Source organism: Adiantum capillus-veneris, chromosome 1 (assembly GCF_014529385.1).
Source record: "Adiantum capillus-veneris isolate H3 chromosome 1, ASM1452938v2, whole genome shotgun sequence".
Classification (NCBI taxonomy): Eukaryota; Viridiplantae; Streptophyta; class Polypodiopsida; order Polypodiales; family Pteridaceae; genus Adiantum; species Adiantum capillus-veneris.
In genome coordinates this window covers 181,650,412-181,676,314 of record NC_140931.1, presented here as the reverse complement: position 1 = coordinate 181,676,314, position 25,903 = coordinate 181,650,412, and the positions used below count along the sequence as shown (strand labels likewise).

General features: G+C 47.3%; 1 protein-coding gene and 1 pseudogene across 1 annotated transcript in view; one reads left to right on the top strand and one right to left on the bottom strand.

The window, feature by feature from the left end:
• Positions 1-25,903, top strand: part of LOC147466114 (calcium-dependent lipid-binding protein-like) — a 132,542-nt gene that overhangs the window by 71,483 nt on the left and 35,156 nt on the right. The gene's annotated exons all lie outside the window — the stretch shown is intronic.
• On the bottom strand, positions 78-25,903 carry LOC147466115 (uncharacterized; annotated as a pseudogene).

Sequence of the window (25,903 nt, the reverse complement as noted above, 5' to 3'; positions counted from 1 at the left end):
TGCGCAGTAGGCATTTCCCCCCGGAAAAACAGAATAATTGCATTCATAGCGTACTGCGCAACTGGGTCCATGAGGTCCTATACCGGAATGCGCACCTCAAGAGTAGGCGCCTGACCATTCCATGTCTGTCGAGCCTCCTCAAAGTCCTCATACAAGCATGCCTTGATCTCAGAAGCTGCCTCCGACGTGGGTTCCATCGCTTTCCGACGCTTAAAGACGCACAATGAGTCAAACATAAATTAAAAGAAACCCCTTCTTCAAACAAAATTGGCGAGAAAATTCCGCAATCTACTGTGAAGAAAACCTTGCAAAAATTAGACTAACCACAGCTCTGTACATACTTCACAAAAAGCAACAACCAAAACCCACAGCAATATACATCTGCTGAATTCTGCCCAAAGAATTGGAGCTTGACTGAGACTGAAACCTGTATACAAACTGCCCTGCTAGTCTTGCACAACGAGACCCGACAGAACAGCACTGGCCACCACTAGGCGTGCAAAACCTGTTGCACTGTCACTGACAGACTCGCTGGGCAATACTGCACTTCTCAGCAGTGATGAGGAGGGCACGCTGTGTAAAAGTCACGCAGGAGCAGTCACGCATGGGCAACAGTCACCCTCGCTGGCGAGACGACAGAGGGTTGCTGCTGCGCATAGCTTGCAGGAGAATTCCACGACAGATGAGCAGGTTCGCGGGTAGAGGAGCAGTCCCACACACACTCACACACACCCAGAGGCGCTAGCAAAGCAAGCTGTAGCAGCGCGCAAGAGAATATCGCGACAGAACAGTAGGAGGGTTCGCGTGCAGGCTCCCGTTGCACACACACACACACCACACACACACACACACACACACACACACACACACACACTTTTGTATATGTGATAGTCAGTCTTTGACTTTAACCAATACACACACATATATTGCTCTATCAATTACTTTTTTGTATACACCAAACTCTTAAAGTTTGAACTAATAGGAGAATAGTCAATCTAATTATGTTTAAGTGTTGACATGGATAACAACTGATAGGCTCTTGGACATAGTTCATCTATAGACCTACTTCTTGTCCTGATGTATAGGATAATTAGAATGAGTATTCATTCCGATAAAAATGTACAGAAATGCTTTGAATACAGAAATATTCTTGTGCATACTTTCTTGTTGTTTAGAGCCAGCTGTTTTTTGAACATGGTGTTCTTTTGTATCTGAGTAGTCTATCTAAAATAGCAATACACACAGAGTCTAAACACAAGGTCCTATTAGGCAACTTAGTGAGCCGGGACATTAGCTTTGGAGTACACTTTGTCTATGGTCTTTACCTTGATTCTATAAGACCTTGTTTGAGAATAGTGAAAAGAGAGTGTTCCACGTCAATCAGTTCGTTTTTGAGTTTTTTAATAGTAGCGAAAGGCAGCTTGACGGTCATTTAAAGCCTCCATTGCAAGACAACGATCAAAGTGAGCGTTTCGGTACTGCAAGGTAGCAATCAAGGAGCAAGTCCCAACAACGGCTACTAGATTGAAATTGATCAGTACCAATGGAAGCAGTAGCCACCTAAGAGAAAGCAAGGTGGCAGCGCAGGAGCAACATACGGCGCATGGAAAGATAAGAAACTCATCCGCTACAAGACAACGTTCAAAGTGAGCCATCCTGGAGCGCAAGGTAGCATTCAAGGAGCGAGTCCCATCAGTAGCCACTAGACTGAAACTGATAAGCACCAATGGAAGCCACCCAAGTAGGAGCAAGGCAGAAGTGCAGGAGCAACGTATTTCACAAGGCAAGTCGATAAAATTACAGGCATTGAGCAAGGTGTTGTTTCAAAGCCTAGAATGACGCATAGGGGCCTCCAAAGGTGTACCGCTCTTCACCCGGCTCCTGACAAAAAGGCTGTCTGTAGTGAAAGCCTAGAGAGCATTCCATGCGGCCTTCATGTATAGAAATTGGCGTTGCTGTGAATCAACAACGCTATTAAAAGCTCGCACTGGCGTGTTGCCGTAAAAAGTGACTACGTTACTGAGAGAGAGAGAGAGAGAGAGAGAGAGAGAGAGAGAGAGAGAGAGAGAGAGAGAGAGAGAGAGAGAGAAATGAAATGAAATGATATATTAACGTTTGTAAAAGGCCAAAATGACCTATGAGACCAACTGATTACAATGATGAGTCTAGTACCAAGTCTGGGTACAAACAAAGAAAACTAGAGACTAAAAACTGAGATAGGAGTGCTACCGACTCCTATGGGTGGCTGGTAGGCTGAGCAATGGTATCATGCCACAAAGGTACAAAGTGGGGATAAGTGTCACCATGATACAATATAGCAGTAGCATGAAGCCTATCCTGATCGACACTCCGGGTGTCGTGCTAGAATCGTGTGGATCCTCTGCCGCAATCTCTGCCGGTGCTGCGTGGCTCCCCTCCTGAGTCACGATCGTCTCGATCTCCCCAACTCTATAGCTCGGTCAATCAGGGTACCGCTGGTATACAATCGTGACATTCCCTCCCATTTAAAATGAGAGCCCGTGTCAAAGAAATGACTTTTGATGTTGATAGAACTCTGGAAAAGCATTGAATCTTAGAAAACCTTCAATCTTTGAGTTATGTGAAGTCTTTGTCTTGAACCTTTGCTTCTTGCGAAACCGTTTTGCTTTGATTGCTAAATCCCATGTCATTGCATTGTTCAAAGACTTTTTAGAAGAATGTGGCATAATTAGATTAACTGTAACAATAGATTGATCTTCAAAATTCTTCTTGCGATGTAAGATTTCTGGTTGAAAATCTTCAAGTAACTGCAAAATATTTGGGGAAGAGAAAATCTTCTCAAGGCTCTTCAGATTGTGTAACTTCAACTTTAGTAATCACTGGAGAGGATTTTGGCTTGAGACTGTAATCATCTTCCAATAATGAATCCCAAAATTCTTCAGAATCATCTTCAAGAATTGCGACTTCATGACTTGCAATTGGCATATCATCATCCAATAAATACTCAAAGAAAGCATAGTCGTCTTCAGACTCGGAATTTGCAACTATGTCCTTATCTTTGTCTGGTAACGAAGTATCACTTGGAAAAACTTCTTGCTTGAAATCATCTTTGTCTTCAGCAATTGATTTAGGAGAAGTCAATGAATTCAAAAATTCATCAATAACAATATCTACATCTGCATTGGATATCATATTTGTTTCATAATCCACTGTATCATGCTGTTTGACTTGTACACATGAGGCTTGAATCACTCGTTCTGCATGATAAAGCCCGTGTAGAATCAGTTCACGTCCATCTTTTAACAAATTGATAGTATGTCCTCGAAAGCTAATTGTTGGATCATATTGAAATAACCAATGCTGACCAAGAATCATCTTGTAGTAAGATAAAGACATGACCTCGAAATCCAGCTGATCTACATAACTTTGAATCTCAAACCGCAACTTCCGAACTGTTTGATCACAAGTCAAAATTGATCCATCTGCTAATTCCACATCATATAAGTGAGATGTCTTCTGAGTTGGCAAACCAAGCTGTTGAACTGTTTGATTGTTGACGAAATTATTCGAGCATCCGTTGTCCCCCAAAATATTGATAGAACGACCGTTGATAGTTCCAAGAAGGCTCAGAACTTGCTTTGAGAGGCTCCAAAACTAAAGAATTGCATTGAGCATGCTTCATAAGAATAGTCGTATCCTCTGAGACACGAATCGTATTGACCACTGATTTTCCTTTATCCTTAGCAGAATCTGGTTGTTCATCATTCGATGATGTTTCTGCGTTGGAATTTCTTTTCAAATTAGACGGGTTTGGTTTTTTTGGACATTGATACCATCTATGGTCATCACTGCAAATTGTACATAAACCATCCTTCTTTGAAGTTGAAGATGCATTTGATGAAGAGGCTTGCTGAGTATTGGAATGCCGATCTTGAGAAAAATCACGTCCTTTACCACGATCAAGTGGAGGACCATTTGAAGAAGATCTGCTTTGAGAATGTCGATCTTGAGAATAGAATCTTGAAGTTGAATAAGGTGTTGTGGCTTGCTGTCCGAATTGAGACTGATGTTGCTGACTTTGGCTATGGCTGTCTTTGTGATCGTGCTGTTAAAAGCGAGCGCTATTTGAAGATCTGTCACTAGGGAGAAAATTTTGTGTAGGGTGCCGATTATCGCCAAGACGCTCCACATAGGCAATTGCAACATCCAAGGTGTCAAGGTTGTATTTGTGCACATCGTCCTTCAGGTTGGGTTCGAGTTCGGCGATAAAGCTGTGAAGTTTATCAGAGGGACTAAGGGTCTCTATCTCCAAAGTTAGCCGTTGGAACTTTGTGATGTATGTCACAAAGTGATGACGTGGCGGACAGCAGAAACCCTAATTTCTGCCAGAAACCCTAAAATTCTTGCAAACCCTAATTTTTGCCAAAAACCCTAAATTCCGGAAATCGCGGAGGCGGATTATTTAAATTTTTTTTATTTTTTTATTTTTTTTGGAAAATGATGAGCGACGCGAATTTTGCTTTTGCTTTTTTTTATTAAAAAAAAAAAGAGAAAAGACTCTCAAGAGAGAGAGAACTGATGCTTTTGATTTTAAAAGCTTTTGGGGCTCTGCTTTTGGGCATCCCTTGTAACCTTTAAATTAGTGGTGAGGGCCTCACTTCTCAGAGCATCTGGACGCAGAGTCTGAGAGTGAAACCCTACCGCTCTCTTGTACTTTGATGATTGATTAATATAAAAAGAAATACCGAAAGGGGCGCCAGTCTTTGGGGCCAATATCTCTAGGCACAGAACTCCGCCGGGCCAGTGCAAATCTATTGTGATCTGTGAATTGTTTTGAAGTGGTTATTTGGTGCTGTCGCGGTTGATTCTTGACTTGGAGTGTCCAAGTTTGTTACAATGTACTCGGCCAAGCAACCTGTTTGGCGAAGAGAGGACTGGGTATGAAAATCTGCATTGGCAGGTTCGAACTCCTTGTGAATAGCACGCCGGAATTTATCTCAAGAAGGTGTGTTTACCATCCGCAACCCGTCATTGTCACAAGAGAAATGCTGTGTTTTTGAGCAAAGAACTAGCAAGTGTAACTTTTTTACTCTCGACCAAGTCCGCGTTGGACAACTAGACCTCCATTTTGAATAGTCATTGGTCCAGCACGTGCTTGTCGCGGCGACCAGTGTACGGTTCCGGCAGTTTAACATCAAGCTTCTTCTTCTGTGCAACATTAAAAATGTTGTAAAGTAATTGAAGTTCGCAATTGTCTACCTCTTCAGTTGGATGTGGTTCGTTTGGTTCGTCCACTGAAGCTTCGGAAGAAGGTGTCGAAGATACTGCATGTATAGTGCGAGAAGCAGCAGGACGACTTCGAGAAGCGTTTTGCGTTTGCATCTCATCCAAGCGAAGTGTGAAGTGATGCAAGGATTGTGGAAAGTGTGGCCATCTGCTCCTTAACGAGAGTAAGGGCATCATCAGATTGACCACTTCCATCTTGAGAATTCTGCATGGTTACGTCTCAAAGGAACTCTTAAACAAGTGCAGGAGCAAGTTCTGGGATTGGTATTTTGGGAACAAGAACTAACTGGAACAGGTTCCAATACTGCCAAATCTAGAATAACTATGATCTCTGGCTTTGGCGAATCGGAAATGGTGATCACCTCGTGCAGGAGAATTTTCCGGCAAAACTCCTTCTGGAATCTCGTCTATGTACGAGAAATACGGAAAAGGCTAGGTGTGATCGTTTGCCATGGTTCTGGTTTGTACGTGGTGCAGGAGAGAGACCAGGGGCCAGCGCCGAAGGGGAAGGACGGGCAATGTGGAAATTCTGCAACGTGGGAATTGTTTTTGTTTTTGAGTGATTTTGTTTTTACAATGTTCACACTTGGTAAATTTGGGGCAGGGTGGTGCAATCTGGTGATGCTCGCTAGCATGCACTTTTATTGTTACGTAAGTTGAATTTGTTTAAGAGGGGCACTTAAAAGGGTGTTTCACATCGGTGATAATTTAGGGGCTGGCTGACCAAGTTAAATCAGTAAAATTGAAGGTATTTGATGGCGTTAAAACCCATAATCTGCTGGCTGATTATGTAAATAAACTCCAGCGAGTACATTTCAGCGAAGGAGTGCAGTGATTCACAACGGCAGCGCTTGAGAAAAAGCGTGCAAAGCGGACATGTTACCTAGAAAGGGGTGCGAGCAAGGGATAATATGTTGGCGGCTGCCCTTTTGCATGAAGGGGTGCGAGTGTGGGTTCGAAGAGGTACCATCCGAGGAAAGGGTACGCGAAGAGTCACCAGCCGACGGGTTCCCAAAACCCACCGGGTAGGCAACACACATCTATGTATTTGTTTGTCATTCACGTAATTGGAACATAAAATTTCATGTTACCTCATGCTCATTTGTGTGTGTACCACCTTTCTTCTGCTTCCATGCAACTCTGGGAAGGGGGTAGAGTGTAGCGGCGAGGGTGAGAGGCTCACAACCTTCGGGTCTGAGAAACTTTTTTGCTTTGATACCACTGTAAGGATTCTAGTTACTAATCCTTAATTAAGTACTTTAAACTCATGATTAAGACTTAAGAAACTTGAATTAAACTCAGAAACAAGACTCAAAAGACTCTGTGTTGATTGATCGAATGTGTGATACAAGGCTCCTTATATAGGAGACGAAGAGACACAAATGAAAAGACACATCTCTTGGTGAAGAGACATGACTTTAGACGTAAAGACACATCCTTTCGGCGAATAACTGCAACCATTGGGCGAAGAGTCGCACCCGTAGAGCGAAGGAGTGTGACCAGTCGTTGAAGGAGTGTGGCTTTTGGCGAAGAGACACGTCTTTTGGGTGAAGGGGTGTGACCATCCAAGCGTAGGGGTCCTCCTTGGCATGGCACTTCGCGTATCTGCAACTAGGAGTAGATGTAATACTGTGAACATAGTCACAATCGTGACAAAGAGCCTCTTGTGTTCAAGGTCTTGGGTTCAAACTCCCTTGATAGCTTGTGTGACATGTGGCCCTTAAAGGCTGTTCTCCAAGTCTATATGATGGGTTGGCCAACCTTATCTAGCTGGGATGCTTCACCTCACGGAGTGTGGTGTGTGAGTTGTAATTTCAAGTTGTAGGTGTATCTCAAAAAAAAAGGTTACATCCCAATAGAATCTGATACTTTGTTTGAAAAGCTATGAAAATAGAAAATGTAAAATCTAGGTATGTCATACATCAATGGGTAGGCGGGAGGTGTAACAAAGTAAACATGGTGAACAGGGTTGCCACCAAATTTCATTTTTGGTTTAATTAAATAAGTTCTCTCTCTAGAATTGGTCATTCTAGTGAGAGAAAATAAAATAGTAGAAGGGCCAATAATGTGTGTAGCAGGCTACAGTGTCACTTTCACAGGACACACAGTTAGTACAGTTGGTCTAGGCTGGTTCACACTGGACGGACTCTCTAGGCTGGGCAATGACACGTGGCAGCAAAGATACGGATTGGTCTAGTGGATATCGTGGCCAGGTCACCACATGGCTGACATTTATGAGCCGTTGGTGGCTCTTTATGGTGGTACATATGAGTAGTAGCGGTTGGTCTTGGGATTATCTTCTTCACCTCCGAGCTTGTACGTAGTCGTCTAGAGTGAGTGAGTCTATACATAGAGCATGTCTTCACCATCCCTGCACATCTGAGCCTCGACACCTCCATTGTACCTGTGAGTCTTGGGCTGGAGCTGAGTGTGCTGCCACTCCAGAGTCTATATCAATCTTTGAGATAGTCGAGTCATATGTTTTGGTCTGCCGTTGTGTCTTTGTGAGCTCTGTTGATGTCTATTGTTTCCTTTTTGTTCAGTCTGTTTGAGTGAGATTGTCACGCACATTGCACTGAGGACCACCCATTGTAGAGAGCACGACACATTATCCGTGCTACAGGTGCTCTCATTTTGGCGATCACGGTGAGACCTCAACTGAAATCTCACTCTGTGAGGTACAAGTCTTGAAGCTAGTTGCACACAAACTGACTTGGGCTCGCTACTGCTGCTCGCCCCCCCCTTGCTGCGCCATCGCTACCCTCCCCCCCCCACCCGTTGCCCCTACACTGTCCCCCCACCCCCTTCAGCCCCTGCGCGTTGCCCCTCAGCCCACCCGCTGCCCCCCCCTATCTGCGCGCTGCCCCAAAGGCTGCCCGCAGCCCGCTGCCCTCCTCTCGCTTTGCCTTCCCCACTGCTTCCCCCCGCTTGCTGCTGCTTGTGCACCTGCACATTGCACGGCTGCCCTCTTCGTCCTCGTCGTCCCCCCATCCCCCCCCCTATCCTCTTCGCTCCCGAAGGCCCTCTGCACCTGGCTCGGCAGCACTTTCTCTTCGGAAAAAGTGCCTGGTTGACTTGTTTGCAGGTTTTTTCTTCACCGCCCGCTTCTTCGACTCAGCAGTAGACACAGATGGAGGCTCCAGCTTCACCACAGAGGGACTCGTCTGAAGCCCCCTCGCCCGAACCCGCTGAGCCCACCATTCGACTTGCTCTTTCGCCGACAGAGCAAGCGAGCCTTGCCGCAGAGGTTCTCGGCACTCGTCCTAGCAGAGGAGAGCTGCGAGACCTTCTCCAAGCCCGCCTCCTCGCAGAGGTGGGCAAGATCTTGGATGTCCAGATTCTCGGACGGGGGTACCACCAGATTGAGTTCGAGACTTCCGAGATGGCCTCCAAGGTCATAGCTATGAGTCCATTGGCCATCCGAGCATCACGTGCCCACTTTCGACAGTGGCGACATGGTTTTGACCCGACTTCGGATGTGCTAGTAGAGGAGGCGGACATCCCCATCTCAGTCTGCTTTCCGGGTTTACGGAGGGAGTACCTTCCACTTCTCTCCAGGATTGGCTCCGCCATCAGGACTGTCCTGGAGACACCTCGTACGGCAGCATCAGTAGCTGCCAAGGCGACTGGCATCCCTTCAGTTCGAGTTTTGGTCAGAGATACCCACACGCTCCCGAAGGTCATCCTTCTGCCTCGGGTGAGTGGGGGTTGGTTTAGACAGAGTGTGGAGTACTTGGGTCTCCCGAACCAGTGCTTCATTTGCAGACAGATGGGCCACCTAGCGAAGGCCTGTCCACGGAGGAGACCACGACCCGCACCTCAGCCTCAGCCCCAGCCTGCCAAGGCTGGGCCGCAGCGACAGCGCACAGATTCAGCGCCACCCTCCGAGCCTGGGGCTCCAGCGGAGGAGGGGTGGCAGCAGGCCCGTGGCCGTCGACGCCAGGGGCCACAGCGACAGCCTGGCACTCTTGAGCAGGAGGAGCCCCCTACGCCAGCCTCCACCTCCGCTTCACCCTCGCCAGCCGCTTCGCCTTCCGATCTCCCCTCCTCCTCCTCATCCCCTCCCCCGCCCTCTGCTCCCGTCCACTCCCCACCTCGCCCCCCCCATGTCTCTGTCGCCCCACGCCGTTTCTCTTCTCCCCCCCCCCCCCCCCCCCCCCCCCCCCCCCCCCCCCAGCCCCTTCTCCCCCTCCTCCTGCTTCAGTACCATAGTCGGCTCAGGAGACTGGTCCCTCGCCGGCGGCTAGGAGATCTCTTGGCAGCGCCTTTGCCACGAGTCGCCTAGCGAGAGAGGGTCAGCCCTTCATGCGGCCCCCTCTGCAGATTCAGACATCTTCTCTTGCAACTATCCCTCGTGGTTTAACGAGCATTGACCTCGCCGCTGGGATTTCTTCGATTACGGGTTCACTCGCTTTCTCGGCGATTCCGCAGCAGACCACGAGGCAGCCTGCTTCAGAGTCCACGCTTTGTTCCTCGCCGCTAGGGGGACAGAGGCCTTGGACTCAGCAGTTGGTTTCTCCTTCCCCCTCTATGGTAGGACTGAGACAGAGTGGTCCCTCGACTCAGTGGTGGGATGGTTGCATACACAGGTTCTTGAGTTCTCTCACCACATGGGAGAACTTGGCGTTACAGACTTGCTGCAGACTTTGTGGCCACTGGCCAAGTTTGCGGTGACACCCCCAGACTTAGCAGGATGTAGACACATTGTGGTGTACTTTTTTGCTGATACGCAGTGTTTGCCTTGCTATGTATACATCCATGAGGACTCCTGGACAGAGGAGGTTGCTTTACGCACGGCTCGCTCTGCTTGGGCTTGGACCAGGCACTCACTGCAGTCTCGCCTATCTAGAGGACGCTCGGATGCGGATTACTCCCCATCCAAGCCAGCCTCGAAGATAGCTCGTCTTGCTGCTGCGGCAGCATCTGTTCTCTCTCGCTCCCCATGAGGATCGTCTCGTGGAACGTGCAGGGACTAGGTGGGCCCCAGTTTCAGCGACAGCGGGGCCGATTGCGTCAAGAGCTTCAGCGTTGCCTTGTGGGAGGAGAGATTGATCTCCTTATGCTTCAGGAGCACCATTTGTCTGAGAGCCGCATTCGGCGATGTGGTTAGATTTTGCGTGGACGCTATGATACCTTTCGGTCAGCTGCTTTTGGACCTAGAGGCATCCAGGGAGGGGCTATTGCGGACTCATTGCAGCAGGCCATTGTGGGCAGAGGGATTATTGTGCCAGGCAGGGCTCAGTGGATTACTATGCAGGTTCAGGGTGGCCATGTGGGTTTCCTAAACATCTATGCGCCCAATATGGCGAGTGCTCGTGCAGAGTTTTGGTCACAGATTGTTGTCTTTGCCACAGGCTGACCAGTGGTGTGTAGGAGGGGACTTCAACATGTTGGAGGACCCTTCTCACAGGATCAGAGGCAGCCATGCTACTGTGCATGGAGTCTAGTTAGCAGCTTGGGAGAGGTTGTGTATGACTTTGAGGGTCTCGGATACATGGCAGCATTCTGGCTTTGTGAGGCCCCCAGAGAGTCTTGCCTTCTCTAGATCGGACCGCAGAGTGGGAGGAGTGAATCTATCGTGCATAGATCGCTTCTACACTAGTGACCACTTCAGTGACTTGGGGGGATCAGTGGGCATCCTGGCAGGGACATCCTTCTCGGACCATGCACCAATGATCCTCATAGTGGCAGACAGGCAGAGGAGTGGGAGCACGATGCTTCGCATCCTAGAGCGGGTCTTGTTGGACTCAGCACTCAGAGAGAGGGTCGAGGCTCTATGGACAGAGGGCAAGGACAGCCAGGCTCCACCTGCAGACAGAGTGGCCTCAGGCCTAGCTCAGCTTAGCAACTTCTTTCTCCAGGAGTCTCTGGCTCGACGGGCTACAGTGAGAGAGGAGGAGCAGCGTCTCAGACAAGGCATTGTACCCAAAGGTGTACATAATTCCTTTCTGTTCAGTTTGTTTGAGTGAGATTTTCACGCACATTGCACTGAGGACCACCCATTGTAGAGAGCACGACACATTATCCGCACTACAGGTGCTCTCATTTTGGCGATCACGGTGGGACCTCAACTGAAATCTCATTGTGTGAGGTACAAGTCTTGAAGCTAGTTGGGTCTATCTAGCTTCGCCTACCTTGCCGAGCTTCGCTGCCTTGCCTGGTCCAACTGGTCTAGTCCTCCCTCGTCCTAGTCATCTCTCGCCCTGGTTGGACCAGTCCTCGTCCCTGGTCTAGTTCTCCTCGACCCTGGTCTAGACCTCGTCCCTGGTCCATCCTGGTCTAGACCTCGTCCCTGGTCCAGCTTGGTCTAGTCACTTGCATGGTCTAGTAGAGTCTAGACCAGTCTTCAGCCAGTTCAAGGTCTTCTTGCCCATAGCTTCGTTGGGTTGGTGGTCACTGCATGAGACATACAAGGCGGTCAGTCGAGTGTCAAAGCGCACTACTGAGCCCTCTGAAGCACTACAAGAGAAGATGACCCTTGGAACCTGTTAGAAGTTCATCAACCTCATCACCCATACCTCCACATACGACATCACCCATTCCTCCCTCCGGTTCCACATCTTCCAGATCACCTTCGCCAGTAAAGCTCTCTCCTATTCTGCTAGAGCAGGCGACTGAGCAACAGGCTCAGCAAGGGGCCATGGAGCCGTTGGCTAGCGTTTTGGCTAAGGTAAACATCAAGTTCCCTACATTCAAAGGACTCTCTTCAGAAGATGCTGACGACCATGCAAGGAGGTTTGTATCTCTCTGTAGGGGTCGTGGTCTTAATAGGGAAGATGCTTATTTGGTACTCTTTCCATCCACCTTGGATGGCTTAGCAGACAAATGGTACAGCCAATTTGCAGAGAACCATTTTGCAACTTGGGCAACCTTAAGACAACAGTTCTGTGCAGCTTTCAGGCCAGGTGACTACCAGGGGAAGGTGTTGGATGAGTTGGCCAACATGGTGCTCCAGCCAGAGGAGACTTTTGCAGAACTTATGACCAAAACCAAGTCTCTGGTTGCCAAGCTTCCCCAGCAACCATGTGAATTTATGGTTAAGAAGTGGGTAGAGAAGGCGCTTCCCAAAAGTTCTCAGCAAAAACTACGAGAGAGTCTCCGACCCGACACCACTCTGGAGGAGGTCATTGCAGCTGCTACGAGGATAGATGGGGCTAGGAAGTTGTTCACCAACCCCCCTCACATAGAGACCCCCTCTGTGTTTTTGGAAAGTCCTTCTGATCCTTCAACTTCTTTACGCAGGGAACTGGAAGCCCTAAAGTTACAGCGAGCTCTTCAAGAGGAGAGGTCCTTCTCTCTTAGACAAGAGAAGCCTCCACATCACGAGGCATTGGAACAGATTAAGCGCGAGCTAGAAGAGCTCAAGTGTCGGCAAGAGACTAAGGCTATGGTTTGGTGTAGCTCATGCCATTCTCCAGGGCACCCTCCACAGGAATGCCCCCTTCGGGTTTACTGCCACTTCTGTGAAAAATTCTGGACATGAGGACAAGGATTGTTACTACCTCAAGGGATTGCGACAAATACAGCAAAGTCTTGGTCCTTCTCTTCAGCAAGGGCCAGCACCTGCATCCAACATGGTTTCTCCCTGTGGCCATCCACACCATATGCCACCTTTGCTGACAGCCCCTCCTATGCAAGGTATGCAGAGCACTTTTCCCTCTTAGAGCTTTTATAATACCCATGCTCCCTCATCTCCTCAAAGCTTCTATGCCACTGTCACAAACGGGAGCGCATAACAATATAAAATACATTCGGATAAATAGGATTTATCACTTATTATTGAAGCCAGAGGATATAGAGAGAAACAAATAGAGAGAGAGAGAGAGAGAGAGAGAGAGAGAGTGAGAAGATCGACACAGTACTGGGGACCAGAATATGGGCTGGTCCCCGCCTTGTAATAGTATCTTTATTACTGAGGAGAAGTCTATACAAGCACTTGAACCGAAAGTATTCCCACGTTCGTTCTAGAATAAGACTTGATGGTTCCCGGAAGCCTCAGCTTCCGATTCCTAGGGCAAAACCCTATTCCAAGGAACTTCCGTTCCTTATTCCAATTCCTCGAGAATCAAGGTTCTCGCCTCTGGATCTCACCTTCTAGACTTAGGGCATGGCATCCTTGCAACTCTTTTCCAACTCTCTTTCTAGAGTCCTCTTCCCGTAGAACAACTCTGCTTTCCCGGACACGAAGTCCTTACTTGGGAATCCCAACTTCCGGATCACAACTTGAGAGACTACCTCTCTCCGATCCGTGGATCTACTTCCCAAACTCGGGTATGAAACCCTTGGGCTGATCTGGCTCTAGTTCCTCAGAGCGCTTTTCTCGTGCAGAGGCTCATGCCTTCCTCTGCTCCTACCCCCTCACGAAGAGGAAGTACACCTGCAATCAAATACTCAGAGATCATAACATGAAAATCGTTACCTTCAAGGTCTCGATGCTCGAAACGCAACTCGGTTCTCGAAAAACAATTCCCCGGAAAAGATCTCTACATAGGAAATCCTCTCTTCCAGTCTTACACACAAGAGAGGTGTGTTCTCGGGTTCCTTCTCGTAAATCAGCCCCGTCTACGACGTTTATGGGCTGAAAACAGAGAAAAACAGCAACTTCTCGCGATGGAAACACTCTCCGTAGGCACTCCTTCGCGAGGGAATTCGCGCACTGGGTCTTGGCGACATCTGGTACACTTGGGGCAGCCATGGGCATAACCGGCAACGTCTTCTTTACGGCTGAAATCTGCAGCAGCATCTCCTTCTTGCAAAGATTGGTCTTCCCCTCTGAGTGAGGGAATGTGATGCTTTTATAGCTCCTAGCCACGGGCACGAATAGCCTGCTCGCGTAGAGATCGCGGCCATTCTTTTTTATTTTTTATTTTTATTTTTTTAAAAAATTTCAAATTTTTTTTCGATGTTTTGCCAGAAAAAGAGAGAGAGAAAACGCTGGCTGATCTGTGGCCTTATTTATCAGATGGCCGCCCACTTATTAAATGGGCGGCCGGCATATTTTAAAAATAGTCTGAATCTGCCCTAAAACTCAATAAAACCTTAAAATTAAAAAACAATGCTTTCACAGCACTTCCCAGCGTCCCTGGATGCAATCACACATACAGTTGCAATGCAAACATAGACTTCCTCGCGGGAAAGAATTTGCTTTCCCGAAAAGCAATCCCGCTTTCTCAGAAAGCATTTGTTTTTCCTCAAAGTTTCCTCTGAACCCATCTTCATTCAAGTGCTTGCTTTTTCCTTGTGCACAATTCCAACACAACTCGGAATTTCCTCCCGACTATGGATATTCCCTTTCAGATGCACCCGTCACCCGCCTTGTGACGCATCAGGAATACCCATCACCTAGTCCTTTCCTACCGAACTTACGGTACAATCTCCTTCACGATGCTCTATGTCACCCATCCTATGACGCATCAGAGATGTCCGTTCCCGGATGGTCGGATACTTCTTCCCGATGCTCCCTGTCACCCATCTTATGTGATGCATCAGAAGTACCCGTTCCTGGTGTCCTTACAGATATTCCCATTCACAATGCTCCCATCATTACTTTGAACGACGCACTAGGAATACTCTATACTCGGATGGCTCCAGTGAGAAAAAACCCTCTCACATAAAATTCCAATAATTCATTTAGAATTATTTTTCCTGTTGTTCCAAGCGAGAAAACCTTCTCACTCTTAAATCCAATAATTCATGTAGAATTATTTTCTTCTTAAATAAAGCCAGTTTAGCAACATCCCTCTCACTTATAAACAGTTGTCCTCAACTGTAGAGGTCCAACTGAACTGCCTGGGTAGAAACCGAAAAGATTCCAAATCTTGCTCAATGGTGAGTTGAGCTGGTCCTTTCTTAAAAGAGAACTAAAAAATTAAATTAAACAGGAATTCAAAAATTCAATAATTCAATACTTACCTTACCGGTTCATGTCCTTCCTCTAGTACCTCGAGGATATCCTTCACCAATCATCAAACTTACGAGCCATGTAAGTACTCGTCATTCACGTCTTTCCAACAGAAAGGAAGTTTCCTCATCCTAGAATCTGTTAACTCAATTCCACCTTCTCAATCCCGAGAAGAATAATCCTCCTAGAAATCAATCTAGGTATCTGTCCTTGCGCATAATCCTGCGTTGTTAGTACAGAGGATATTAAACCTCTTGTGTCCTCCCACATAGGGAATGCCCAAATCATAAGAGTATTAATCTCGATGTCTTCCTTCACAAACAAAATCTGCTATCACCTTAAAGAAGGTTCTTGTTTTGGGCCGTCGCTCAACATAGGTGAATGGTTCCAATTCGAAGATTCCTTGTGCACGGCGGCACTTCCTTCCAATCTTTTCCTCCTGCAAGTTATTATCACCAGCAGTGTTTTCCCGACGCCCATTAGCGTCTCTTCCTTGTAGAGGCCATCCTTGCAAGCATCTAGGACTCCTTGCAAAATCTTATATCATTCTGTGAACATAAGTCCAAACTCGGCCCACTTAAGGGCGAACACGCTTTAGATCTGAATCATGTTCTCCCATATGTGGTTAAGGTAATTCTTACCATTTTTAAAACGGTTGGCGAATTTTACTCTTACGAACATAATAGTTCGAATTTATTCCAGCAGCGTGTAAATGCTACTTGACTTGCTCATGGAGAAATATATACCGCAACCAAAAGTTGCTACTGTAATGGTAAAAGCACATAGCGTACTCAATAATCAACGACCATCAGAAAACCTCTTCTCCGTAGAGAAACTCAAATTCCTTCTACCGAACACATCTCAAATAGAGATTCTCGTGTCGGAATATCCTTGCGCGCAAAAAGGCGCTCAAGAGAGTATAACAAACTCCCGTCCAGTTCTTGAAAAGGAAGTTGGTTCATCTCATTCCGTTCAGTAGAAAAAAAAACCAACTAGTAGATGACCCACCTTGGCATAGGACTACATCTTCGTGTGTTATCCATGTACCCAAAGGTGTACATAATTCCTTTCTGTTCAGTTTGTTTGAGTGAGATTTTCACGCACATTGCACTGAGGACCACCCATTGTAGAGAGCACGACACATTAACCGCACTACAGGTGCTCTCATTTTGGCGATCACGGTGGGACCTCAACTGAAATCTCACTGTGTGAGGTACAAGTCTTGAAGCTAGTTGGGTCTATCTAGCTTCGCCTACCTTGCCGAGCTTCGCTGCCTTGCCTGGTCCAACTGGTCTAGTCCTCCCTCGTCCTAGTCATCTCTCGCCCTGGTTGGACCAGTCCTCGTCCCTGGTCTAGTTCTCCTCGACCCTGGTCTAGACCTCGTCCCTGGTCCATCCTGGTCTAGACCTCGTCCCTGGTCCAGCTTGGTCTAGTCACTTGCATGGTCTAGTAGAGTCTAGACCAGTCTTCAGCCAGTTCAAGGTCTTCTTGCCCATAGCTTCGTTGGGTTGGTGGTCACTGCATGAGACATACAAGGCGGTCAGTCGAGTGTCAAAGCGCACTACTGAGCCCTCTGAAGCACTACAAGAGAAGATGACCCTTGGAACCTGTTAGAAGTTCATCAACCTCATCACCCATACCTCCACATACGACATCACCCATTCCTCCCTCCGGTTCCACATCTTCCAGATCACCTTCGCCAGTAAAGCTCTCTCCTATTCTGCTAGAGCAGGCGACTGAGCAACAGGCTCAGCAAGGGGCCATGGAGCCGTTGGCTAGCGTTTTGGCTAAGGTAAACATCAAGTTCCCTACATTCAAAGGACTCTCTTCAGAAGATGCTGACGACCATGCAAGGAGGTTTGTATCTCTCTGTAGGGGTCGTGGTCTTAATAGGGAAGATGCTTATTTGGTACTCTTTCCATCCACCTTGGATGGCTTAGCAGACAAATGGTACAGCCAATTTGCAGAGAACCATTTTGCAACTTGGGCAACCTTAAGACAACAGTTCTGTGCAGCTTTCAGGCCAGGTGACTACCAGGGGAAGGTGTTGGATGAGTTGGCCAACATGGTGCTCCAGCCAGAGGAGACTTTTGCAGAACTTATGACCAAAACCAAGTCTCTGGTTGCCAAGCTTCCCCAGCAACCATGTGAATTTATGGTTAAGAAGTGGGTAGAGAAGGCGCTTCCCAAAAGTTCTCAGCAAAAACTACGAGAGAGTCTCCGACCCGACGCCACTCTGGAGGAGGTCATTGCAGCTGCTACGAGGATAGATGGGGCTAGGAAGTTGTTCACCAACCCCCCTCACATAGAGACCCCCTCTGTGTTTTTGGAAAGTCCTTCTGATCCTTCAACTTCTTTACGCAGGGAACTGGAAGCCCTAAAGTTACAGCGAGCTCTTCAAGAGGAGAGGTCCTTCTCTCTTAGACAAGAGAAGCCTCCACATCACGAGGCATTGGAACAGATTAAGCGCGAGCTAGAAGAGCTCAAGTGTCGGCAAGAGACTAAGGCTATGGTTTGGTGTAGCTCATGCCATTCTCCAGGGCACCCTCCATAGGAATGCCCCCTTCGGGTTTACTGCCACTTCTGTGAAAAATTCTGGACATGAGGACAAGGATTGTTACTACCTCAAGGGATTGCGACAAATACAGCAAAGTCTTGGTCCTTCTCTTCAGCAAGGGCCAGCACCTGCATCCAACATGGTTTCTCCCTGTGGCCATCCACACCATATGCCACCTTTGCTGACAGCCCCTCCTATGCAAGGTATGCAGAGCACTTTTCCCTCTTAGAGCTTTTATAATACCGATGCTCCCTCATCTCCTCAAAGCTTCTATGCCACTGTCACAAACGGGAGCGCATAACAATATAAAATACATTCGGATAAATAGGATTTATCACTTATTATTGAAGCCAGAGGATATAGAGAGAAACAAATAGAGAGAGAGAGAGAGAGTGAGAAGATCGACACAGTACTCGGGACCAGAGGATGGGCTGGTCCCCGCCCTGTAATAGTATCTTTATTACTGAGTAGAAGTCTATACAAGCACTTGAACCAAACGTATTCCCACGTTCGTTCTAGAATAAGACTTGATGGTTCCCGGAAGCCTCAGCTTCCAATTCCTAGGGCAAAACCCTATTCCAAGGAACTTCCGTTCCTTATTCCAATTCCTCGAGAATCAAGGTTCTCGCCTCTGGATCTCACCTTCCAGACTCAGGGCATGGCATCCTTGCAACTCTTTTCCAACTCTCTTTCCAGAGTCCTCTTCCTGCAGAACAACTCTGCTTTCCCGGACACGAAGTCCTTACTTGGGAATCCCAACTTCCGGATCACAACTTGAGAGACTACCTCTCTCTGATCCGTGGATCTACTTCCCAAACTCGGGTATGAAACCCTTGGGCTGATCTGGCTCTAGTTCCTCAGAGCGCTTTTCTCGTGCAGAGGCTCATGCCTTCCTCTGCTCCTACTCCCTCACGAAGAGGAAGTACACCTGCAATCAAATACTCAGAGATCATAACGTGAAAATCGTTACCTTCAAGGTCTCGATGCTCGAAACGCAACTTGGTTCTCGAAAAACAATTCCCCGGAAGAGATCTCTACATAGAAAATCCTCTCTTCCAGTCTTACACACAGAAGAGGTGTGTGCTCGGGTTCCTTCTCGCAAATTAGCCCCGTCTACGACGTTTATGGGCTGAAAACAGAGAAAAACAGCAACTTCTTGCGATGGAAACACGCTCCGTAGGCACTCCTCGCAAGGGAACTCGCGCATTGGTTCTTGGCGACATCTGGTACACTTGAGGCAGCCATGGGCATAACCGGCAACGTCTTCTTTACGGCTGAAATCTGCAGCAGCATCTCCTCCTTGCAAAGATTGGTCTTCCCCTCTGAGTGAGGGAATGTGATGCTTTTATAGCTCCTAGCCACGGGCACGAATAGCTTGCTCTCGCGGCCATTCTTTTTTATTTTATTTTGTTTTCAATTTTATTTTTTTTTCAAAAATTTTGTTTTTTTCAAAAAATTTATTTTTCATTTTATTTTTTGATGTTTTGCTAGAAAAAGAGAGAGAGAAAACGCTGGCTGATCTGTGGCCTTATTTATCAGATGGCCGCCCACTTATTAAATGGGCGGCCGGCATATTTTAAAAATAGTCTGAATCTGCCCTAAAACTCAATAAAACCTTAAAATTAAAAAACAGTGCTTTCACAGCACTTCCCAGGCGTCCCTAGATGTAATCACACGCACAGTTGCAATCCGAACATAGACTTCCTCGCGGGAAAGCATCTGCTTTCTAGAAAAGCAATCCCGCTTTCTCAGAAAGCATTTGTTTTTCCTCAAAGTTTCCTCTGAACCCTTCTTCATTCAAGTGCTTGCTTTTTCCTTGTGCACAATTCCAACATAGTTTAGAATTTCCTCCCGACTATGGATATTCCCTTTCAGATGCACTCGTCACCCACCTTGTGACGCGTCAGGAATACCCATCACCTAGTCCTTTCCTACCGAACTTACGGTACAATCTCCTTCACGATGCTCTATGTCACCCATCCTATGACGCATCAGAGATGTCCGTTCCCGCATGGTCGAATACTTCTTCCCGATGCTCGTTGTCACCCATCCGATGTGACGCATCATAAGTACCCGTTCTTGGTGGCCTTACAGATATTCCCATTCACAATGCTCCCGTCATTACTTTGAACGACGCACTAGGAATACTTTGTACTCGGATGTCTCCAGTGAGAAAAAAACCCTCTCACGTAAAATTCCAATTATTCATTTAGAATTATTTTTCCTGTTGTTCCAAGCGAGAAAACCCTCTCACTTATAAATCCAATAATTCATTTAGAATTATTTTCTTCTTAGATAAAGCCAGTTTAGCAACAGCCTCCACCTCCAACTCAATGCATTAGGAGCAAGACCACCTCGCTCTTCGACTTGCCCTTTGAATCGGCCCATTTTGTGCTACAGATGTGGGGAATATGGGCATTACCAAAGCAAATGCCCCCTGCTAGAAGGGTCCCCTCCTTGCCATCATTGCCCTAAAACGAAGGATCACTATAGTAAGGATTGCCTTAAATTTCGTGCATCCACGGCTTCGAACTCAAGTCAAAGCCAGAATGAGTTTGCCTTTCACAAGCTCAATTTGATAGCAGTGAGCACCGTTTCTCAGCCGCCCCCTTCTACCCACGTGGTTACTCCTCAAAATAAGACGCCGCAGTTGGCACAGGAGCCATCGGGCGTCCTCACCCGGGCCCAGAGAGCCCCTCTCGGTCTTAGCATTCCATCAAGCTCAACTACCCCACACATTCTCACACCAGTGGATACCCTGCCTGCAGCTATTAACAAGCCATCCCCCAGTGCCATGAAGGAATCCAAATCCTTGCTCTCCGATATTGATGAAGCTTTCTTGGAAGCAGTTTCCGATCTACAGAAGATCAAGGTACCAGCGGCAATAACAGGTAGAAAAAGAGAAGCTTACAGCAGAGTCAGTCTTGAAGAACACCTTCCAACAAGTGTCCCTCTTATGACATGCTGCGACTAGATGCAAAGTTTAGAAGTGACACCCTTGCTGTTATTGAATCACTTTATACTGAAGCAGGTCCTAGTGGCGGGCACCTCCCAGTGCGACCATCAGAGTCCTATATGATATCCAATCTTGCTGCTCCACTCACTGATTATAGAAGCCCTCGCTTGACAGTGTCCGTTTTGGGTAGGCAATTCTCTGGAGTGATAGTGGATGGTGGATCTGGCATCAACCTGATGCTCGAGTTCACTATGTTAGCTCTAGGTCTACAGCCTACTCGCCCTGCTCCCTTCACAGTTACATTGGCCGACCAACGGACAGTCTACCCAGTGGGCATAGTGGACAATGTGCCTCTGCAGGTACAAGACTTTACTTTTAACTTGGATTTTGTTATAGTTCGTCTTCCCCAGGTTGAGGGCGGATTTCCTTTGTTCATTGGAAGACGATGGCTGCGACACACTAAAGCACTTCATGATTGGGGAAACGACGCAATGTGGATACATACTTCTGGCTCCTCGATGCAACCCATTCTCTTAGAAGGTGGTATGGATCCCGTGATGCAGCAAGTTTCTTTGTCAATGGAAACCAAACCTGAACAAGAACATCCTACTACACCTGAAGGGTCAGACGAAGATCTGCTCGAGTGGTTGGAGGCTACCAAATCTATGCCTTGTTATTGAGTCTCTATTCACTCTTGGCCTGAAGATACACCCTCTTCACATGTGTCCACAGTCACTAAACCTAATGTGCCAGCTCAAGAGTTGAAGGTCACAGAAGATGCTCCTGATGCGCTCTTGATGAAATCCGTTGAATTTGGAAAGCCAAATCCCAAGGCCCTAAACATCTCGCGAGTGATAGGATCTGCGAGGATTAAGCAAGAATCAGGTTGGAAAGAAGATATGTAAGCATTAAGAAGTAGAAACCTGTATAGTTAATTATATGTAAGCTTGAGCAACCATAACTATAGAGACTTGTGTGGGAGAGCGAGAGAAGATGATGAGCCTTAAAAAGAACATGGAGACCTTCCTTTTGATTGGGATTGCATGGAGCTTCAAGAGCCAAGAAGACGGAAGTACCCCTGCTCTCTCTAGTGCAGTCCTCCAGAAAAACGAAAAAAACTCTTTTGCGGTCTTTGAATTAAAAAACTTTGAATGTGAAAGTCGTTCATCTTTCCGTTTCCAGAAAGACGCATGGCCTAGTTTTTAAGAAACGCCTTCTTTTTTGAGTTATTCTAAAAATATTCACACCAAGTCCTTTAGAGGCAGTTTTCTACTTTTAAAACTACTCCTTTTACCTTCTCTCTTACATGGGAAGCTTGTGGATCACATCCCTTATCTCCACATAGCTTTAGGGTTTGCATGTGTGGATAATAACACCTCGGCTCCCATTCCTACCTTTTGGTTACCCATAGTGCCCACTTTTGGAGGCTTTCAAGATCTGTTTCAAACTCTTTTGAGCTCGCGAATATCCTTTTTTCATCCCATAAAATCCCAGTTCAATCCTTATTGAATTCTGATGGCACTTTTGAAAAATGCATTCGAATTCTAGAACTCTCTAGTTCACGAACACATTTCTCTGCTCGCTGCACATTGTAGCGCGGATAATGTGTCGTGCTCTCTACAGTGGGTGGTCCTCAGTGCAATGTGCATGACAATCGCACTCAAATAGACTGAACAGAAAGGAAACAATAGACATCAACAAAGCTCACAAAGACACAACAGCAGACCAGAGCATATGACTCGACTATCTCAAAGACTGATACAGACTCTAGCGTGGCAGCACACTTAGCTCCAGCCCAAGACTCACAGGTACAATGGGGGTGTCGAGGCTCAGATGTGCAGGGATGGTGAAGACGTGCTCTGTGTATAGACTCACTCACTCTAGACGACTACGTACAAGCTCGGAGGTGAAGAAGATAATCCCAATGACCAACGGCTCTACTCATATGTACCACCATAAAGAGCCACCAACGGCTCATAAATGTCAGCCATGTGGTGACCTCGCCACGATGTCCACTAGACCAGTCCGTATCTCTGTTGCCACGTGTCACTGCCCAGCCCAGAGAGTCCGTCCAGTGTGAACCAGCCTAGACCAACTGTACTAACTGTGTATCCTGTGAAAGTGACACTGTAGCCTGCTACAGGTTGCCCGCCACAAGACCGCTCACCGTCCCGGTGAGAGGAATACTGAAAGAACTGTGAAAGAAAACCATTAGGTACTGCATCTGTACATCTTTTTTGAAGCAGGTTCTAGGCCCAAAGTGGAGTTTAAACACACTGCACTGCTTGCAAACGTTTTAAGCCTTTGAATAGGCGGGACTCAGTATGATTGCATAATCCAAGAATCCCAATTGGCAAACAAATGAGGCTCTACAACAAAGAGATAAGCTCAGTTTGATTCCAGTGCATCTTTATCTGCCCTAACCATAGTGACAGGAAAATGACTTGGTCCATGCTTGCAGTTGTAGATGAACCTTGCCACACTTTTTGCAACAACACTCTTCTCGAAAGGAGGGATGACCATAAGCCCGAGTAACACCGCAGATAGGGTTAAGCTCCATTATGATGGCAGAACAAAATAAATCCTTCACAGCAACAGGATAGCACCCAAGTGAATGTTGAGAGCCAGCTGATGATGCAGGGTTTGGGGGGGGGGGGGGGGGGGACTTGTTGAGGCTGAGAGGGGTGGGGAGGGGCGAGGGGAAGGGAGGGGGTGGGTAGGGGCGAGGGGGTGAGGGGGAGGGTAGGGACAAGGGATGTGTGGGGCGAGAGGGGGTGGGTAGGGGCGAGGGGAAGGTGAGGGGGTGGGCAAGGGAGGGTAGGGGCGAGGGGGTGAGGGGGAGGGTAGGGGCGAGGGGTGGGTGGGGCGAGAGGGGATGGGCAAGGGAGGGTAGGGGCGAGGGGGCGAGAGGGTTGGGTAGGGGCGGGGGGAAGGTGAGGGGGTGGGCAAGGGTGGATAGGGGCGAGAGGAGGTGGGTAGGGGCGAGGCGATGGGGAGGGTAGGGCGAGGGGTAGTGAGGGGGCGAGGGGGAGGGTAGGGCGAGGGGTAGCGAGGGGGCGAGGGCGAGTGGGAGAGGGGGAGGGTAGGGCGAGGGGTAGGGGGCGAGGGGATGAGGGGGACTAGGGGCAAATAAGAAGCACCTAACTATCATGACCAAGACAGATATCATGATCTTGGAATTCATCTTGCAGGATGGGCTCTGTGAAGGGAGTTTGCTAGACGCAGAGGAGAGTTTTGTTCTGGTCGGAGAAGCAGACACCACAAGGGTTGATGTTTGAGGGGTGGTGAACTCTTGTAGGGGAGATTTCTTCCCGCTTATATACTTTTGTTCAACGAGGTGTTTTAAGTGAAAATTCTAATCGCAATCTCTGCCAAATTTTGGAGCTTTCATCGCTTCAAATTGTGCAGTTAGAAGTGCGATTAGTCAGTTCTATTGATCAAAAGCTCTTTCTGAAGAAGAATTATATTAACATAAAGTCTTTTTGGAGGGGGATCGGCCCCCCCTCTTGTTGATCACGAAGAATTATATTAACATAAAGTCCTTTCGGAGGGGGATTGGCAAAGGCTTGTCCTTACAGGAGACCTCGACTCTTGAAGCCCATTGTCTAGCTCTTCTTGCCCAAATTGTTCTTCACTAGGCCATAAAGGATGTAACAAATGCGTCACAGCATGGATTGGTTTATGAAACCAATTTCATCATGATTCCCACACCTCCCGCAACTCACCAACCCTGTTAACATTGAACAACATGGACATATGACATAAAGAAAGGGGAAAAAGAAATTCAGCCATTTATGACATGAGATTTGAAGTAGTTACAAAGAATATAAACTTACTTCTCCTCTGCCAAGTATGCATTTCTGTTGAGAGCTTCCCCAATTTTGTCCATGTACTCATAGAGTAGGCCTAATGTGCTCCCTTCCATGTCGGTGATGCGCAAAACTGTGTAGATAGGATTGAGGGATTTTACTAGTGCCTCTGCCTCAACCACCAAGTTTCATTGAAAACATTGCGTCGAAACTTTGTGAACCGTGGCTTTCTAATTTGATCCCAAGCAAGCCATTCATCACAACTAATCATGCATACGAGATTTGGCCGCACTCTAATGAGACGCTCAAGCACAATGAACATATAAGCAAATGTGGTGGAAGAGGGCTTCAAAATCTCAAGAGTACTGTTGGCCCGAAACATGCTGAGTGCTTTAGGCCTCTTGAGTCTTAGTCACAAACTTGACCATCTTCTTAGCAGTAGCAAAGAGCTCATGTATCCAAGGTATCCTCAATGAGCAAGTCCAAGGAATGAGAAGCACAAGGTGTCCACACAATGGTAGGAAATGCAGCCTCCAACAAGTGTCCTATAGACACACAATTACTGCCATTGTCAGTCACTACTTGCACAACAATCTCTTTTCCAATTGCATTATGACCTTTTCAATTTCTGCAAAAATATAAGCACCTGTGATAGTGACACCTGCACCTGAAGCATCTATGGCCTTCCAAAACATAGTTCCCTTGCATGAAGAAATCAAGACATTGTAGACACTTCTCTTCTGCACATCTAACCATCCATCACAAAGTATAGTGCATTCATTTCTTCCATGTTTCCTTGAGGAAGTCAAGCTGTGTGTCTTCTCCTCTTTAAGCTCCTGTGTGTGCAAGGTCTCGGAGGAAGGACCCTCCCACTCACATCCTATGCAACTCACTGCCCTCATTGTCTTCTTCCATTGCTTTGTTCTGGCCACATTGAAGGGAATAGCACACCTTATGAACAAACGTGTCACCTCACGGGTAGCTAGCCTCATAGCTTGCTTTTGAAGGCCAGCTTTAATGCTTGCATCTTGGAGAGACGGTGACCCCTTTCTCCCTGCTTGAACATTTGGCAAAGGAGTCCTTTTTGCACAAGAAGTCAATGACACACCTGCACTTCCTGTTGTGGACCCCAATCTACTCCTTTTAGAGCTCACTTGGCTTGCTTCTCCTGCACTCTGACTTGTTTGAGTCTCTTCTTCAATGTTGACCAAATCCAAGCGTTTTGCTTTCCATACTTCAAGGCCAGCTTTAACATCAGCCGGGACATTTGCACAAGGCGCCATATCCTTGCCAAGGACACCAAGATGGTCTTTCACACGAGTTACACTCCCTGTCTTCTCAATCCCACAAAAGTTGCATCTCCATTTTTTTGAGCCCCCTTCTTCGTAGCCGTCGGCCGGCCAATTTAGTGACAT